General features: G+C 44.2%; 1 pseudogene across 1 annotated transcript; it reads right to left on the reverse strand.

The window, feature by feature from the left end:
• Nucleotides 1-8,986: 8,986 nt before the first annotated feature.
• Nucleotides 8,987-15,440, reverse strand: LOC311143775 (titin-like; annotated as a pseudogene). Its single transcript has 8 exons — nucleotides 15,044-15,440; nucleotides 13,893-14,180; nucleotides 13,460-13,760; nucleotides 12,592-13,164; nucleotides 12,195-12,484; nucleotides 11,848-12,086; nucleotides 10,625-10,817; nucleotides 8,987-9,156 (listed from the first exon to the last, which is right to left on the reverse strand). The product of its transcript is annotated as a titin-like (transcript).
• Between the last annotated feature and the right edge of the window lie 4,268 nt (nucleotides 15,441-19,708).

Here is a 19,708-nt window from a genome sequence, read left to right on the forward strand (position 1 = left end):
GATCAGAGCCGGCTGCAGACAATGATCAGCTAGGGGAAATCAGATTTTCTACATTTTGATGCCATATTTATAATTATATAAAATATATTCAAAATAAAAATTTCACCAACAGGTTTTTGTGCCAATGCAACACACAACCAATAAACAAAGCATACCGACTTCGGCGCTTCCATATCATGGGTTTGCGTTTTCAACACCACAATAAATAGACTATGTCAATCTTGACAAACAGAAAATTCATCCCTCCCTACCCAGTATCGAAGGCTTGGCTTGACAATCTCCGAATGTCATTAAACCTTTTGATGTTTTGTATCAGATGTCTCTTTCCATTCATGAAATGGCCGCTGCACAGTTTGGATTGATATATTTTATTTGTCAGTAAAAAACAACAACATATATATATATACAGTACCAGTCAAAAGTTTGGACACACCTAATCATTCAAGGGTTTTTCTTTATTTTTACAATTTTCTACATTTTCAACAGTCTTGAAGGAGTTCCCACAAATGCTGAGCACTTGTTGCCTGCTTTTCCTTCACTCTGCGGTCCAACTCATCCCAAACCATCTCAATTGGGTTGAGGTCGGGTAATTGTGGAGGCCAGGTCATCTGATGCAGCACTCCATCACTCTCCTTCTTGGTCAAATAGCCCTTACACAGCCTGGAGGTGTGTTTTGGGTCATTGTCCTGTTAAAAAACAAATGATAGTCCCACTAAGCGCGAACCAGATGGGATGGTGTATCGCTGCAGAATGCTGTGGTAGTCATGCTGGTTACAGTGGGGGAAAAAAGTATTTAGTCAGCCACCAACTGTGCAAGTTCTCCCACTTAAAAAGATGAGAGAGGCCTGTAATTTTCATCATAGGTACACGTCAACTATGACAGACAAATTGAGAAAAAAAATCCAGAAAATCACATTGTAGGATTTTTAATGAATTTATTTGCAAATTATGGTGGAAAATAAGTATTTGGTCACCTACAAACAAGCAAGATTTCTGGCTCTCACAGACCTGTAACTTCTTCTTTAAGATGCTCCTCTGTCCTCCACTCGTTACCTGTATTAATGGCACCTGTTTGAACTTGTTATCAGTATAAAAGACACCTGTCCACAACCTCAAACAGTCACACTCCAAACTCCACTATGGCCAAGACCAAAGAGCTGTCAAAGGACACCAGAAACAAAATTGTAGACCTGCACCAGGCTGGGAAGACTGAATCTGCAATAGGTAAGCAGCTTGGTTTGAAGAAATCAACTGTGGGAGCAATTATTAGGAAATGGAAGACATACAAGACCACTGATAATCTCCCTCAATCTGGGGCTCCACGCAAAATCTCACCCCGTGGGGTCAAAATGATCACAAGAACGGTGAGCAAAAATCCCAGAACCACACGGGGGGACCTAGTGAATGACCTGCAGAGAGCTGGGACCAAGGTAACAAAGCCTACCATCAGTAACACACTACACCGCCAGGGACTCAAATCCTGCAGTGCGGACGTGTCCCCCTGCTTAAGCCAGTACATGTCCAGGCCTGTCTGAAGTTTGCTAGAGTGCATTTGGATGATCCAGAAGAGGATTGGGAGAATGTCATATGGTCAGATGAAACCAAAATATAACTTTTTGGTAAAAACTCAAGTCGTCGTGTTTGGAGGACAAAGAATGCTGAGTTGCATCCAAAGAACACCATACCTACTGTGAAGCATGGGGGTGGAAACATCATGCTTTGGGGCTGTTTTTCTGCAAAGGGACCAGGACAACTGATCCGTGTAAAGGAAAGAATGAATGGGGCCATGTATCGTGAGATTTTGAGTGAAAACCTTCCATCAGCAAGGGCATTGAAGATGAAACGTGGCTGGGTCTTTCAGCATGACAATGATCCCAAACACACCGCCCGGGCAACGAAGGAAGCATTTCAAGGTCCTGGAGTGGCCTAGCCAGTCTCCAGATCTCAACCCCATAGAAAATCTTTGGAGGGAGTTGAAAGTCCCAAAACATCACTGCTCTAGAGGAGATCTGCATGGAGGAATGGGCCAAAATACCAGCAACAGTGTGTGAAAACCTTGTGAAGACTTACAGAAAACATTTGACCTGTGTCATTGCCAGCAAAGGGTATATAACAAAGTATTGAGAAACTTTTGTTATTGACCAAATACTTATTTTCCACCATAATTTTCCACCATACTTATTTTCCACCAAATAAATTCATAAAAAATCCTACAATGTGATTTTCTGGATATTTTTTCTCATTTTGTCTGTCATAGTTGACGTGTACCTATGATGAAAATTACAGGCCTCTCTCATCTTTTAAAGTGGGAGAACTTGCACAATTGGTGGCTGACTAAATACTTTTTTTCCCCACTGTATCCACTTATCTCAGTAAGAATGGAAGTGCAACTCTGGCGGTAGTCGAGTAAACATTATTAAACAATTAGTAATACTGTTGCAGTGCCAAAGAAATGCAGTTTATTAGCCTTCAGTTCATCAGGCTAAATTCTCAAAATGTGTCAGGTTGGTGCATTTACTATATGACTGATATGGTGGAAGAATTATAATTAGTGATTGTTCATGTCATTACCTTTTTCTTCAAAAAAAACTTGATATGTACAGTGAGGGAAAAAAAGTATTTGATCCCCTGCTGATTTTGTACGTTTGCCCACTGACAAAGAAATGATCAGTCTATAATTTTAATGGTAGGTTTATTTGAACAGTGAGAGACAGAATAACAACATAAAAATCCAGAAAAACACATGTCAAAAATGTTATAAATTGATTTGCATTTTAATGAGGGAAATAAGTATTTGATCCCCTCTCAATCAGAAAGATTTCTAGCTCCCAGGTGTCTTTTATAGAGGTAACGAGCTGAGATTAGGAGCACACTCTTAAAGGGAGTGCTCCCAATCTCAGCTTGTTACCTGTATAAAAGACACCTGTCCACAGAAGCAATCAATCAATCAGATTCTAAAGACCAAAGAGCTCTCCAAGGATGTCAGGGACAAGATTGTAGACCTACACAAGGCTGGAATGGGCTACAAGACCATCGCCAAGCAGCTTGGTGAGAAGGTGACAACAGTTGGTGCGATTATTCGCAAATGGAAGAAACACAAAATAACTGTCAATCTCCCTTGGCCTGGGGCTCCATGCAAGATCTCACCTCGTGGAGTTGCAATGATCATGAGAACGGTGAGGAATCAGCCCAGAACTACACGGGAGGATCTTGTCAATGATCTCAAGGCAGCTGGGACCATAGTCACCAAGAAAACAATTGGTAACACACTACGCCGTGAAGGACTGAAATCCTGCAGCGCCCGCAAGGTCCCCCTGCTCAAGAAAGCACATATACATGCCCGTCTGAAGTTTGCCAATGAACATCTCAATGATTCAGAGGAGAACTGGGTGAAAGTGTTGTGGTCAGATGAGACCAAAATGGAGCTCTTTGGCATCAACTCAACTCGCCGTGTTTGGAGGAGGAGGAATGCTGCCTATCCCATAGAAAATCTGTGGAGGGACCTGAAGGTTTGAGTTGCCAAACGTCAGCCTCGAAACCTTAATGACTTGGAGAATATCTGCAAAGAGGAGTGGGACAAAATCCCTCCTGAGATGTGTGCAAACCTGGTGGCCAACTACAAGAAATCTCTGACCTCTGTGATTGCCAACAAGGGTTTTTCCACCAAGTACTAAGTCATGTTTTGCAGAGGGGTCAAATACTTATTTCCCTCATTAAAATGCTAATCAATTTATAACATTTTTGACATGCGTTTTTCTGGATTTTGTTGTTGTTATTCTGTCTCTCACTGTTCAAATAAACCTACCATTAAAATTATAGACTGATCATTTCTTCGTCAGTGGCCAAACTTACAAAATCAGCAGGGGATCAAATACTTTTTTCCCTCACTGTACATCTGTTATATGCTATTCCTGCATCTGCATCATCCGCACCTGCAATCTGCAGTTGCTGCTACATCAATTTCTTGACTGTTAAATTAATGATATATAGCCATTGATTCTTGAAGAATATAACTTATTGTCTTGTGAGCTTCGTTCAGCTTCGTCGTACCCCATCAGAACCCAAAATATAAGCTTGTTTTACTCCAATGTTTGTAAACAATGTCAAATGTTAAAACTATAATTTTGATGATCTCATGGATGGTCATTCCTTGCATCCATAGTGCTTGTGTCATGACTTCCGCCGAGGCTGCCTCCCCTCCTTGTTCGGGCAGGCTTCAGCGTTCGTCATCACCGGCTTACTAGCCACTGCCGCTACATATCTCATCATTCCATTTGTCTTGTCTTGTCAATTACACACACCTGGTTCTTATCCCCTCATTAGTCAGTGTATAAGTGTTCCCTCTGCCCCCTTGTCCTTGTGGGTGATTGTTTATTTGTGAGAGTAGTGTAGCTCGGTGGAGCTACTCGTACCTTGTATTGCCGGGGTAGATTTTTCCCCTGTGCCTGTATTATTGTTGGAGCTACCCGTACCTTGTATTGCCAGGGTAGATGGTTTCCCCTGTGCCTGTTTTCTGTTGTCGCTATCCAGCGCAGTTGTGTACGACAGAATAAAATCTGTATTCGGTGATTACCCTCCTGCGCCTGACTCCTTCTATCACACTCATCACAGAATCACCCACCCGCTATGGAGTCAGCGGGAGAGGAGCGCATGCCTGGAGTCGTGGCACAGGTCCAGGAGCATTCCACAATGCTGGCCAGCGTGGGGGAAGCGATGGATCGGGTTCTTCAGGTCATCCAACGCCTGGAGAGGAGAGGACCCGATCTGTCGAGACCAGCTGGCCAACCGGATCCAGCCACCTACACCCCAGCACCCGGAGGGATCCAGATATCCCGACCACGGGCGTTCGACGGGACGGCGGCGCTCTGCCAAGGATTCCTCCTCCAACTGGAGCTCTACTTCTCCAGCATCAGGCCGGCCCCATCGAGGTCCGTCCTCGTTTCCTGCATCTCGGCGAAAGCCCTGGAGTGGGCCAACTCTGTTTGGAACGAAGGAGGAGCCGCGTTGGAGAACTACGGGGAGTTCGCTCGCCTCTTTCGGGCTGTCTTTGATCACCTGCCCGAAGGTCGAGAGGCGGACGAGTGGCTGGTCCACCTGAGGCAGGGGACGAGGACCACGCAGGACTTCGCGTTGGAGCTTCGGACTCTTGCAGCGGGGTCCGGGTGGAACGAGCAGGCCCTGATCGACCATTTCCGGTGCCATCTGCAGCTGGGAACTTTATGGACAGGGCATTCTCACGCCGTCAAGGCATTTCATTGGTTCCCCCATCCATTCCACTCCCCATCAGAGCACTTGATAGTTGACCATTAGGGTCCGGGTTTGTTAAGGAAGTTACTGTACCAGTCACAATGATCACCCAGGAGACTCATTGTGAGCAGGTAACTTTTTCGATTATTGAGTCTCCTGCTTTCCCTGTGGTATTAGGTATCCCTTGGCTAGCACTCCACAACCCCACCTTCTCATGGCCGCAGAGGGTTCTCACGGGGTGGTCGCGAGACTGTCAGGGTAGGTGTCTAGGTGTTTCAGTTGGTGCAACCCCGGTGGAAAGTCCAGACGGTACCTCTACCGTGCACATTCCCACGGATACCTCGATTTGGCGCACACGTTTACTAAGACGCAGGCGACAAAATTACCACCTCATCGGGCGGGGGATTGCGCGATAAACCTTCGGGTAGACGCTGTACCTCCCACGAGTCATGTGTACCCCCTGTCGCAGGCTGAAATGGAGGCTATGGAAACATACGTCACTGAGTCCCTGGGCCAGGGGTATATACGTCCCTCCACTTCACCCGCCTCCTCGAGTTTCTTCTTTGTGAAGAAGAAAGACGGCGGTCTGCGCCTGTGCATTGATTATCGATCACTGAACAAGGAGACGATAAGATTTAGTTATCCTCTCCCCCTCATTCCTTCAGTGATTGAGTCAATGCATGGGGCGCGCTTCTTCACCAAATTAGATCTCAGGAGTGCATACAACCTGGTGCGTGTTCGGGAGGGGGGATGAGTGGAAGAGAGCATTCAGCACAACCACGGGGCATTATGACTACCTGGTGATGCCCTACGGTTTGATGAATGCTCCATCCGTCTTCCAGTCCTTTGTGAACAAGGTGTTTCGGGACATGCTTGGTCGCGGAGTAGTGGTCTACATCAATGACATCCTGGTGTATTCCGCCATGCGCGCCGAGCATGTGTCCCTGGTTCGCAAAGTACTGGCCTGACTGTTGGAAAATGACCTTTATGCCAAGGCAGAGAAGTGTATGTTTTTCCAGCAGTCCGTCTTCTTCCTCGGATACCGCATTACCACCTCAGGTGTGGAAATGGAGGGAGATCGCATTTCAGCCATGCGTAATTGGCGGACTCCAACCACGGTTAAGGAGGTGCAGCGCTTCCTTGGCTTTGCCAACTACTATCGGAGGTTTATCCGGGGCTTTGGCAAGGTCGCAGCTCCCATTACATCCCTGTTGAAGGGTGGGCCGTCCCGGCTCCGCTGGTCTGCTGACGCTGACCTTCAGGAAACGGGGTCTGTTCACCTCAGTCCCGGTACTGGCCCACCCCAATCCATCACTACCGTTCGTAGTGGAGGTGGATGCGTCCGAGGTAGGGATAGGCTCTGTCCTATATCAACGCTCGGGCACGCCACCCAAGCTCCGCCCCTGTGCATTCTTCTCTAAGAAGCTCAGCCCGGCAGAGCAGATCTACAAAGTTGGTGATCGGGAACTGTTGGCTGTTGTCCGAGGTTTGACCGTGAGGAGGCATTGGCTCGAAGGGGTGAAACACCCTTTCCTCGTCTGGACGGACCACCGTAACCTGGAGTACATCCGGGCAGCGAGGAGGCTGAATCCTCGTCAGGCCAGGTGGGCCCTATTCTTCACTCGGTTTGATTTTACACTGTCATACATTTGTCATACATTTTACACTGTCATACATTTCGGGTACGAAGAACGTGAAGGCAGACGCACTGTCCCGGCTGTATGACACAGAGGAGAGGCCCAGAGACAACACCCCCATACTCCCGGCCTCCTGCATTGTGGCGCCGGTAGTATGGCCGATGGACGCGGATATAGAGCAGGCATTACGCACAGATCCATCTCCACCTCAGTGTCCAGCTGGGCTGTGGTACGTGCCTGCTCTTATCCATGATCGTCTGATCTACTGGGCACACACATCACCCTCCTCTGGTCACCCAGGTATCGGTCGTACAGTGCGCTGCCTGACCAGAAAGTACTGGTGGCCTATCTTGGCTAAGGACGTGAGGGTGTACGTCTCCTCCTGCTCGGTGAGCGCCCAGAGTAAGGCACCTAGGCACCTCCCAGCAGGTAAGTTACAACCTTTACCATTTCCACAACAACCATGGTCTCACCTAAGTGTTGATTTCTTGACTGATCTTCCCCTCTCCCAAGGTAACACCACCATCCTGGTCGTTGTAGACCGCTTTTCCAAGTCCTGCCGCCTCCTTCCTCTGCCCGGTCTCCCCACGGCCCTGCAAACTGCGGAGGCCCTGTTTACTCACGTCTTCCGGCACTACGGGGTACCAGAGGATATAGTGTCCGACCGAGGTCCCCAGTTCACGTCCAAGGTCTGGTAGGCGTTCATGGAACGTCTTGGTGATGTGTGGTGCAGTGCACCTAATTCAAAGTGCACAGGCCTAAGGCTTGGTGGGGAAGCAGAGTAGCCAAGTTCAAGTTCTTCCTCAAGTTGAAGTCTCCTCAGTTATCTTCATTGTCAGATATTCATTAATTGGCAGGAGAAGCTCCTCGCCTGAGAGATCACCAAGAGACCTTCTTCTGATTCTTTGATATGCTTCTATTTCAGGAGAAGGCGTGTGTTGCCTTGAAGGTCTGACAGTCTCCAAATCATCCTGTGAAACTTGTGGAAGACGCCACTTTGGCTTGTAAGATTCCTTGATTCTTGGTAGAGGGACTTCGTAGAACTGATCCCACCTGGAGAGACGGATGCGTTTCAGTCTCTTCTGTGAAATCTTGTCCATTGGTTCAGGGAACTCATATTGATTGCGGAGTTTCTTGTACCATTTCATGTCGGAGCAAGGTTTATAGTGTTTGATTCGGAGCAAGGTTTATAGTGTTTGATTTCCATGTCTTCCAAAAGAGCAGTTGGTCCACGTTCACGAGGTTGGCAGTCTCTTCTCCTCTGCTCTCTTTGCCCTTTCTTCTGCCCGTTTCCTATCTTCAGCTTCAGTCTTGTCCTTCTGGGTTGCCTCTACTGGTTTGCACAACAATGCAGTTTTTCTCAAAGCGTGTTGTGCCACAGCAGGAAGTGGCATGACATCAGATAATCTGACCTTCTTCTCAATTTGTTATTTCTCTGCTTGTTTCTTTTTGTCTCTGTCACTCTCGTAAACCTTCTTCACATGGGTGACACGGTCCACCTTGAGAATGGCTTGACAACTGGCAGATCCAGCTGAATTGGTTGCAATAACTCTGTAACAGCCAGAATCGTCAGGTAGAGTATCTTTCACATGCAGGGCAAAGTAATCCAGACCCTCATGGAACACTTCAATTTGTGGACCAAATGCCAATGGCATGCCATCCTTCTCCCACTTCAGAGTTGGGAGTCCTGACACTGATTTCAAAGCGTGCATTCTGGCCTTCCCTACACTCCACGTTTGGAGCTGGGCGAGGTGTCACAGCCAGTTTTGCCTTACAGCTGTCATCACCAAATCTGTTACGGGCCACAACAGAGTACTCCGCATCCTCATCAGCATCAACACAGTGAATTACCAATTGAAAAGACCCTTGTCAGTTGTGAAAGTGTACTTTTTCTCATCGTCACCAGGGACCATCTTTTGGCCAGATTTGTACCATGTAACACGTGGCTCAAGGTGCACGGTGATAGTCACACCGAAGCGAACATCTTCTCCGATGTAAGCTGCATGGTTGAACAGGGGCAGGGTGAACTCTGGTGGTTTCTGGAGCAGTCTTACTGTGTCTACTCTACGTTTCATCTTCTTCACCACACAAGCTGTGAAGTGCTAGCGGTATGATCTGACTTCGTTCACAAAGAGCTCTCCGTAGGCACTGTCCTCACCGTACTCATTGACGATCTTGCATCTATAGGTGCCGTCATCTACTTTGGTGACGTCATTGATACAAATGACAGCCAGACCATCCTCATAGTCAATTTCATACTTGTCACATGCCTCTAGTTGACGCACACCGCACTACCATGTTACCTCTGTGGTACTGTCGTAGTTCTCAATGTTGCAAACTAATTTGACATCTGCTCCCACATCCACCACTGTATGAAGGATTTGACCACCGACTGGACCATGTTCAAATGGTGCAATCTTTACTTTGGCAACTGTGACAACTCTCTAGGCTCTGATTGCATCGCCGCTAGTGACTCTTGCTCCTGCGACGACAGTGGCCCATTCTTTCTTTGCCATGGCCTGGTAGTATCTCGTGTGCCTTGTGGTCGTTATTGCTGTGGCGCAAAGTTATTCTGCTGGCATCTTCAGCCAAGGACGTTCTGAAGCCTGGGCAGCAGTCATCCGGTGCTTGCACTCCTTGGTGAGAAGGCAGTTGATAAAGTCTAATGCTTCAACAGTAGGCACCTTGAAGGTTTCGTCGTCGTAACTGTACTCAGCATTTGAGATGTTGTCAATCATCTGCTGATGAGTCTCGGCGGTAAATGGATTGAGTCCACTGAGAAGGACATAGACTAGAACACCAACTGGCCACATGTCAGTAACACTGCTGACCATGTCATTCTGGTGAATCTCAGGAGCACTACTCAGCTGTAGTGTACTGAACCTTGTCTGCTAAATGACTAAAATGTAATGTAATGTTGATCTGGTCCCCAGGAGTCAGGTGTCTTGCCTGTCCTAGCTCAATGATCTTGACTTTACTGCCCTTTCTTATGGTGTACACAATGTTCTCAGGTCTGATGTCAACGTGACCAAAACTCTTGTTGTGTAAGAACTCAAGAGCTTCACATACTTGTCTGATGTAGTTGGTGATTTCACACTCATTCAGCTCAGTCGGCTGTGCCGAGGCATTCAAAGATGTCTTGACCTGAGACAAAGTCATAGATCATGACTAATTCCTCAGTGCTGTCGAAGGACTCATGAAGACACAAGAAGTTGTTGGGTCTGGCCAGTTTCAGTGTTGCAATTTCTTTCTTGATGAATGCTTGATCTGCACCCCTCACCTTGTCGAAAATGTATGTCCTCTCAGAGCTGGTCTCAACACAACGGTGAATGATACCAAACTGGCCACGTCCCTGCTCCTCAGCAATCATGTACTTGGTATGCACATTCTTGGCACTTGAATGGGGAGCCTTTTGCTTGGGAACATCTCTGTCACAAACCTCGCTGTCATAGCCAAGGACTCTTGATTTGTCCTCTTTTGTTGTAACGGGACCGCTTGGTTCACATGGTTGACTTTGACCCAATTTGTTCTCGGCTATGACTCAGAACTGGTAGCTGGTTCCTCCGAACTTGTTGATGACAGTGTAGCGAGTATCACGAGCCTGTGCAACACGTTCCCATCGGTCAGCTGTTGTGGGACACTTCTCCATAACGTAGCTGGTTACTCTGCTTCCACCATCATTAGCAGGTACTTGACAACTCAGAGTGACTGAGTCTCTTGAAAAATCACTTGTTTGGTACCACGTGGTGGGTCGGGCACGTCTGCAACATCCAGTTCAACTGTCTGTTGGTCAATGCCAAATCTGTTCTTGGCACAAACGATGTAGAAACCAGCATCCTTCCTATCAACTCCATTGGGGAACACGAGCGATGTGAATGACCTTGTGACGATGACTTGGTAGTATCCGTTGTTATCGATGAGGTCTTGTCCCTTCTGCCAGATGATGACAGGATTGGGTTTGCCACTGAATTAAATCTTGATATTCAAAATCTCTCCCCGGAGGGCAGGGATTGCCTCTTTGTCCTTCAGATTCTTGGGCAGGTTAAGATTTCACATCATAAGTAACAAACAAATAAGTATTATAAATGTACTGATATTGTTATTTATATGTGGAACAAATACATGGAATTGTATTCATGTTAATGTACAACTGTACATGTACTGTATACTATGTAAGTATTATTGCATACACATTAGTGAGCTTACCTTCAACATCCAGTGTCACGATTCTCTAAAGCGGAACCCAGAAGCAGACCAGGACAAGGTGAGTTGAATGAAGGTGAGTATTTATTTAAAGACTTAAATGTGGAAGCAAGAGAATCCAGGTGACAGAGCTGGCAGTGGAGGTGAGCTGGTGGGAGTGAATGGGCAGATCCAATGATGTTTCTGAAGCCACAGACGACCAGGCAGAGGTGGAGTGAATATTCCGGGAGAGTAACTGTAGACAGAGGAAACAAAGGTGAGTTCACAGCAAGCAAAAAGTAACAGAACAGCAAAACTAACTTTTAGTAATCTGAGGCTGATACGCAGGCACAACATACTGTTCATGGCTAACGATCCGGCAGGGAATGGATGGCAGGTCAGAGCTTATGAAGTGGAGAGGTGATGATCAGAACCAGGTGTGCAGATAGCTGATGAGATGCAGGTGCGGGTAATGGAGAGATCTCCCGCCTTGCCTCGTCGCCCGGCAACCAGACAGGGTGCGTTCAGGAAACTCAGGAAAAAAAAGACTCCAGGACAGAAAACAGGCAACTCAGGCAGAAACCGACTCAGGAAGCGGGATTCATGACACAGAGAGACAGTGGTGCAGATGGATCCTCCCTGGTTGGTTGCTCTGATCTGGTAGACAATAGAGTCTTCCTCATCAGCAGCAGAGATAACCAGTTGGTGATAGTCTCCCTTGAACTCTTGAATCTTCAATCTTTGGAACGACTGCTTCAGATTCCACACTCCATTCACTCACTCCTCCAAGGTTTTCACAGTTCACGCGGAAGATGTATTCGCATCCCTCTGTGAGGCGTTTGACAGAGAAGACTGTGGATTTGATTTCATCAGTAGTGACCAGTGTCCATTCGCTCTTCTTCTCAAGGCAGTAGCTCTTGATCTTGGAGCCACCATCAGTGAGAGGAGGCTTCCAGGACACGACACAGGAAACGTTGGTCACACCAGAGACCACTGGCAGCAGTTGTGGTGAAGGTTTATCTGTAAATATAACATAATAACGTTAGTAAGGATCCAAAACTATGTTCATCTCATGTTTGTACAAATACATGATCTTGTACTGTAACTATATTGTGAGACTCAACTTACCCATTGAACTCTTGATAAGAATGGGAGTGGGGATCTCCAGTGGCTCACTGTTGCCATAACGATCTTGAGCATACACACGGAAGAAGTACCCAGCATTTACAACAGTTTGTGCCTGTGATGGATGAGGACACGAGTGTCCAGTCATCGCCCTCCTTGTCTTCACGCTTCTCCACAATGTAGTTTGTGATCATTGATCCACCATCACCTTTTGGTGGTTTCCAGCTAATAATCACAGAGTTCTTTAAAAGGGCATCAAGTACAATGGGACATTTCAGGCATTGCAGGTTTATCTGAAAACAAGAAGTAAATTATTCACAATTAGTTTGTAGTCACATTGTAAAACACATTGTAGATCATAAACAATTTGTAGATTTTTGCTAATTCAATGTAAAAGTACCTTGGATTTCAACATGGATGATTGCGTTAGCTCTGCCAAAGTGATTGTGCAGTCTGACTCTGTATTTTCCTCCATGTACCCTGCGTTGCACATTCTTGATCACCAGGTGAGTGTAATGCTCTGTGTTTTCAATGCTGATATTCTCAGAAGCCACCACAGTTGTAGCTCCATAAAGCCAGATTATTTTAGGCTCAGGGCGTCCGACGTAGGCAACATGCAGACGCAGAGTGGTGCCGCTTTCGGCATAGTAGGTATTCTTCAACGGGAAGTCAGGTTTGAACTGGGGAGCAGCTTCCAAAACCAGAACGCCACTGGTCTCTGTTTCACCTGCATCGTTGATAGCCTTGCATGTGTATTCTCCTTCATCCTCTTGCTGGTCTGTCATAATGGTCAGTGAATGGTTACGGCCATCAGAGCTCATCTCATATTTACGATACTCGATCTCCTTGCCAGATTTATACCATTTGATATCGGAAAGAGGTCTACCAATAATCTGGCATTTCATAATTCCTGGTTGGTATTATTTAGTGGTAACTTCATCCATTTCTTTCTTCAGGCTTGGTTGAGTTCCAGCTGTTAATATAATATAATATAATATATAATATAATATAATAATAATATAATAATATAATATGCCATTTAGCAGACGCTTTTATCCAAAGCGACTTACAGTCGTGCGTGCATACATTTTTGTGTATGGGTGGTCCCGGGGATCGAACCCACTACCTTGGCGTTACAAGCGCCGTGCTCTACCAGCTGAGCTACAGAGGACCACTGTTGGAAAAATAATTGTATCACCTTACTTTCTCAAGGTATTATAAACAAGTAATAAATAAAGGTGAAATAATTAATTGCTTCAGTCACTTACCGCCCAGTTTGGTTTTGATGCATGTGGCTGTTCTGCGTGGTCTGCTGATTCCGGTCTCATTCTCAGCCATCACTCTGAACTCATACTCAGCGGCCTCTGCCAGACCAGTAATGGTGAACTGTTTCTCCTTGGTGCACATCTTTGTTGCATTTCTTCCAGGTAGCCTCTGCAGACTTCCTGCATTCAATCCAGTAACCAAGGACCTTCTTTCCACCATCACATTCTGGCGCCGCCCACTTAATGGCGACAGCATCCTTTGTGACAGTTACTGTGTCAATATCGCCTGGTTGGCTTGGTTTGTCTGGAAGAATAGAGCAGGGCAAATGTAAAAACGTAGCAGTTCAATGTATATCTAAGTCATCAATCATGACATGGTTAGCTAAGTCATCAATCATGACATGACATCTGACATGGTTATCTGTTTCTAACTCACCAAATGGATCTTTGCATGTGCCTGGTTCGGATACAGGTCCTTGTTCGCTGTCTCCAATATCATTTTGAGCAATAACACAGAACTGGTACTCGGCGTCAGCCGAGTCTAGGGACGGTAAACTGGGTTGAAACTACCTTCTTCTCATGACGGATCCATGTCTCAGAGGTCACTTCTTTGTACTAAAATATCCAGTAATTGCAGAGCCACCGTCATCCTTAGGTCTCGACCAAAACAGAGAGGCCGAGCTCTTAGTGACATCCATAACCTCTGGTGCGATGCTTGATGTCTCTGGGGGACCGGTTTTAATCAGAGAAAACGTTAGAATGGGCAGAACAAGTGTCCTAAGTGACTTTGAGCGTGGTATGATCGTCGATGCCAGGCACGCCGGATCCAGTATCTCAGAAACGTCCGACCTCCTGGGCTTTTCACGCACAACAGTGTCTAGGGTTTTCCTAGAATGGTGCGACAAACAAAAAACATCCAGTCAGCGGCAGTCCTGTGGGCGAAAACAGCTCGTTGATGCGAGAGGTCGAAGGAGAATGGCAAGAATTGTGCAAGCTAACAGGCGGGCCACAAACAGACAAATAACGGTGCAGTACAACAGTGATGTGCAGAACGGCATTTCGGAACGAACAACTCGTCAATCCTTGTCACGGATGGGCTATTGCTGCAGCCGACCACACCGGGTTCCACTCCTATCAGCTAAAAAAACAAGAAGCGGCTCCAGTGGGCATGCTATCACCAACACTGGACATTGCCTGGTCCAACGAATTCCAGTTCCTGTTGCGTCATGCTAATGGTAGTAAGGGTTTGGCGTAAGTAGCATGAGTCCATGGACCCAGCCTGCCTGGTGTCAACGGTACAGGCTGGTGGCGGTGGTGTACTGTCATACAATCTGCAGCAACTGTGTGATGCCATTGCGTCAGCATGGACCAACATCCCCGTGGAACGTTTCCGACTCGTAGAATCCATGCCCCGAAGAATTCAGGCTGTTCTGGAGGCAAAGGGGGGTCCGACACAGTGTACCTAATAAACTGTCCAGTGAGTGTATATGTTTGCATACTCATGTAATAAGGGATCAATAAAGTAATACTTACAGAAAGGAGTCTTTGGGACAAGGGGTTACGTTAACTTCAGAGATCTGCTGATACCGAATGTGTTTTCAGCTGTCACCTTGAAGTGATACTCTTGTCCCTCCTTCAGTCCCTTCACAACCAGACATGTGTCCACCACCCTGGTGTCTACAGTGTACCAGGCTGTCTTGGGAACCTGCTGTCTCTCAACAATGTATCCAAGGATTTCAGAGCCACCGTCATCTGAATTAGCCTTCCAGGTCAATTTAACAGATTGTGCCTGGACGTCTTTGAATCCAAGTGGTCCCTCTGGAGCAGTTGAACGGCTGATAACCTTAACCTTGATGTGAACGGTCTTCTTGCCACACTTGTTCTCAAGCAGCAGGTCATAAGTGCCAGAGTCGGTTCTTTCTGCGCCCTTGATCACCAGCTCAGTGCAATCGTCATTGGAAGCGAGCATTGCTTTCTCAGGCATGTCAGCAACTTCCTTTGTCCACTTGCATGTAGTGACTGGTTTACCCTTGATGGGTACGGAGAGTTTGACGACACTATCTGACGACAAAAACGTCCTTGTACTTTGCTTCCAGTTCATGATCAGGTTTTTCTGAAATTCAGAATGGTGAATAAAGCCATCACACGGATCTTGAACTCCTCTCCTTTGGGCATTTTGGTGAGTGTGTATTCACAGATCAGAGAAGGTGTTGTGTTACATTTGATCCAGGCGACTGAGCCTGACTTCTGCATCTCAATCAGATAACCTGAGACCTTAGAGCCATCTTCCTCATCAGGAGGACTCCAGGCCAGAGACACTGATGATTTTGTGGTGTCTGTGACTCTTGGGTTCTGGGGTGAGCCAGGTGGATCTGTGAGGGTGAAGCAATACATTAATATAATTGTCTCTAAATACACTGTAAACCCGAATGTTCAAAATAATTAATTGTAATAAACTAAACTTAAAATGTTCTTCAAAGTTGTACTTACTTAAAAATGTTGAGTGCCAGTAGCAATTTTCTTCTTTTTGAGTTTATTGAGCTTGTAATTTTTGAATAATATGAACATTTTTCATTTTTATGTAACTGCTACTTAAAATTATTTTTTTTTAAACTTAAAACTATATGGATTAAACATTAATTTATGTATTATTTTGAAAGAACAAATAAATCAAATCAAGAACGAATTGAGAATAAATCAATTGCATCAGATAGATTTGTATATATAAAATATCACACACACACACACACACACGTGTATATACGTTTATAAAGAATTAATTGTTAATAGTTTGCTTGTTACAAGGTTGGCTAGTTAATAAATTACATATATGCGCTCACATATTTTATTTTGTAGTATTTGCGTGCACTTCCTCTTCAGGCAGCAGACCGGAGCCGAGGAGAAGAGCGGGAGACCGTCGAAATTTTGCAGACTAACACAGATCTATCTACCTTGTGAATCACAATGTTTATTTTCTCTGTTGTGATTATGACTCCTGGTATGTAGAGCATCTTCGATCCTATGAGCTGTCAGCCATACAGGGAAGCCTGTCTATCCACCTGCAATCTGACTTCAATGATACAATCCCATTCTCTTCATACAAGATTCATGGCTTACTGCTGTTGACTCCCAAGAGGTTCATACAAGTGAGACAAAATTAAGACCACTCTATGGTAAGTAATTCTTCATAAAATCATTAATTGTTCATTTATTGGAAAATGTGCTCAGTATAATCAATCATTATATAAATCAACATTAGGGCTGACCCAAAAAAATCAAAGCTTCGAAGCTTCGTTCGTTGCCATGGTAATCGGTCATGAAGTCTGTGATCGATTTTTTCATTTTTTTTCGTTTTTGACACCGGTTCTCATCGGCAATTGTTACATTGAAATGAGTAGGCTACTTGGCATCCTGGAAACATGCCTGATAAGTTTTGGAGACATGCAGTGTTTGTTTTGCCATACATTCATTATGTCTGCCAGGGCCTCCCCCCCCCCGCCTACCGGTGAAATGGACCTCTGGCCTGCTCTTCATATGCAGTCTGAGGTAAAATCATCATCAATTTAATAAATAAATTCATTTTGTAGGTTCTTTTTTCTGTTTTTATCTTTGCTACTGTATGTCACATTGTGTGTAATGTTGCCTAATTTCATTCATCATAAAATAAATAATTGCTGTTACTGTCCTTTCCTCAATGGAGGTATATGCAGAGTTCCAACGGATAACTAACCAGAACCTACCTAACACTTTCTATGCCGAGCTTGATCGCCACACTCCTCGTTTGATGGCCTTATTTAGACAGAAAGCTTCCAAAACTGGAAAGACTGCAGATGCTTTGGCAAACATTTTCAAAGTCCATGATACACAGGTGATTATACATTTCACAGGTAGAGTCTTAGTGTAATGTTGGGAGTTTAATGCTTCAAATAAGCTTTTGAATTCCAAAATTGCACCAGTCAGCAGGTTATTAGTGGATTTATGTGCAGATATTGGTAATTAATTAATTAATAATTAGTTGGGACTGTTTGTCATTGGGTTTGATTAGTAAACTTGTCACAACACTATTTTAATCTTCTTAGGAATTACATGATGTCCACACAAGGTGTACCACTGTTCTCCATGTCCTTCCTGTTTTTCTACTAAAGGAAGTCTCTGGATTTTGTGTGGTAAGTCCCAGTAAAGAGATATCAGGCCTATTGTACTGTAAATTAACAAATTCATTCCTTCATTTCATTTCCAACACACTAGAATTTCTGTATATGTACCAGTCTTTCAACTACAAACCTCTGGCAAGATGTTTATAAGTGTGAAGTGTCATTTTGAGCCCATTACGGCATCAAAAAATCAACTGCAAAGAAAATCAAGTAGCCGTCATTAGCCTCACAGTGGAACACATAAACATAATCTCACTTTCTCAGCAACGAGAGCACAACGCAGCAGAATGAACAGGAGTCTTTCAGACTTGTGTATTTATTGTTATTTATATGACCTCCAACTAGGGGTGGAACGGTACACAGAAGTCACGGTTCGGTTCATACCTCGGTTCAGACACACGTCCTAGAGGGTGATGTGGTTGTCAATCTCCCCAGGCTTGCTGATGCCTTCCTGGTAATGTTCGGCCTGATTTATGCACTACATCTCAGCTATCCCAAGGGACTGACAAACACTTTTGAGTTCACACAGAAAATCTTACTTGGTCTTGATGACTCTAAACTGTCACCCAAGCTGCAGACTCTTAAAAATGAGCTGTTGTTGTATGTGTAACTGAAGATCCAAAAAGGAGTGGTGGATTCTGATGGCTCACTCTGTTAGAGCATAGTCCACAATGAGAATATGTCATGTCAGGTCCATGTTGAATACTGTTCAACTGATACTGTTCAACTGATGTTAAAGTTGCTGCTATACTCAACTGGTTTTCAGCCAAATGGCACAAAGTACACACTGTCTTTGTACTTGTTAATGTACATTTTATTGTTGTTAAACAGAAATGCAGGTTTGAATTAAGTGTTTATATATGGAGGATATTTTTATTCATAATTCAAATTGAAAGTCCAAAGAGAAAACGAAGCGAGATCAAATTAAAAATATTATTATTTTACTACACTACTAGGAAAAATCATGCCATAATTAAATTAAATAAGTCAAATTTAAAATGCAAAGCTTCAACTGTCAGCTGGAAGTCGTTTCAGACCCTCCCACCAGCCGTTGGGCCACGCCTCCTCATTTAAATTGACACCTGTCACTTCTAAATGAAAAGCTTAATGTTAAATCAAAATGTAAAAGGTGAATCTTAAAATGTCAATGTCAAATGTAAAACGTAAAATTCAAAAGATAAAATGTCCAATTGAAAATTATAAAGGGGAAAGGCTAAAATAAAAAATTATATTTGAGATTTTAATTGAAGTATTTCCATTTAAGCTTTTACATCATACATTTAATTATGGCATGATTTTTCCTAGTAGCGTAGTAAAATAATACTATTAATTTGATCTTGCTTCGTTTTCTCTTTGGACTTTCAATTTGAATTATGAATAAATATATCCTCCATATTTATACACTATGGCATTTTGTTTTTAAAAGGTGTACTATATAGTTTTGGGAAGTACATTTTTATCAGAAAGGAAAGCTCTTCATTGATACATTTTCATAAATAAATAAACTGTCCTCAAAGTTTCAGGCTACTTTAGTAGCCACCTTTCTAGTTGGAAACAGTGTTATAGGGACTTTATTTTCTTCTGAGGATGGGATGTTTATTCAGTTATGGAAATGGAACAAATAATTTTTATTGTCTTATTAATATTGTTAATTTTGCTTTTCGAGTTTGAAATAATTTTCTAAAACTATACAGTGCACCCTGACGTTGCTAGATTTGAACCAGATAGCCAAAGGAAGGCTACACACTGCCTTTGTACATGTTAATGTACCATTTTGAAATTTTAGCAGTTTTAGTTGTGAAGAATTTACAAGCAATTTGTTTATACATTGCTGCACTGCAAGATTACAACCAGATGGCCAAAAGTGTGCCTTTGTAATTGTTTATTTAATTCTCTTTTTAATTCTTAATTATTTTTATTACTATTATTGTTATATTACTATTATTATTAAATAGATTGTTTCATTTTGTGCTAAAAGGCACAGGTGTGGGCAAATAATCTTTCTAAACTCAAATTTTTGGTCACCACCCAAGACTTGCTGATGCTCCCCTGGTAATGTTGTATTAACAGTTTATAAGCTATTTGTGACATAATGATA

Source organism: Coregonus lavaretus (assembly GCF_964263955.1).
Source record: "Coregonus lavaretus genome assembly, chromosome: 16".
NCBI classification, from domain to species: Eukaryota; Metazoa; Chordata; class Actinopteri; order Salmoniformes; family Salmonidae; genus Coregonus; species Coregonus lavaretus.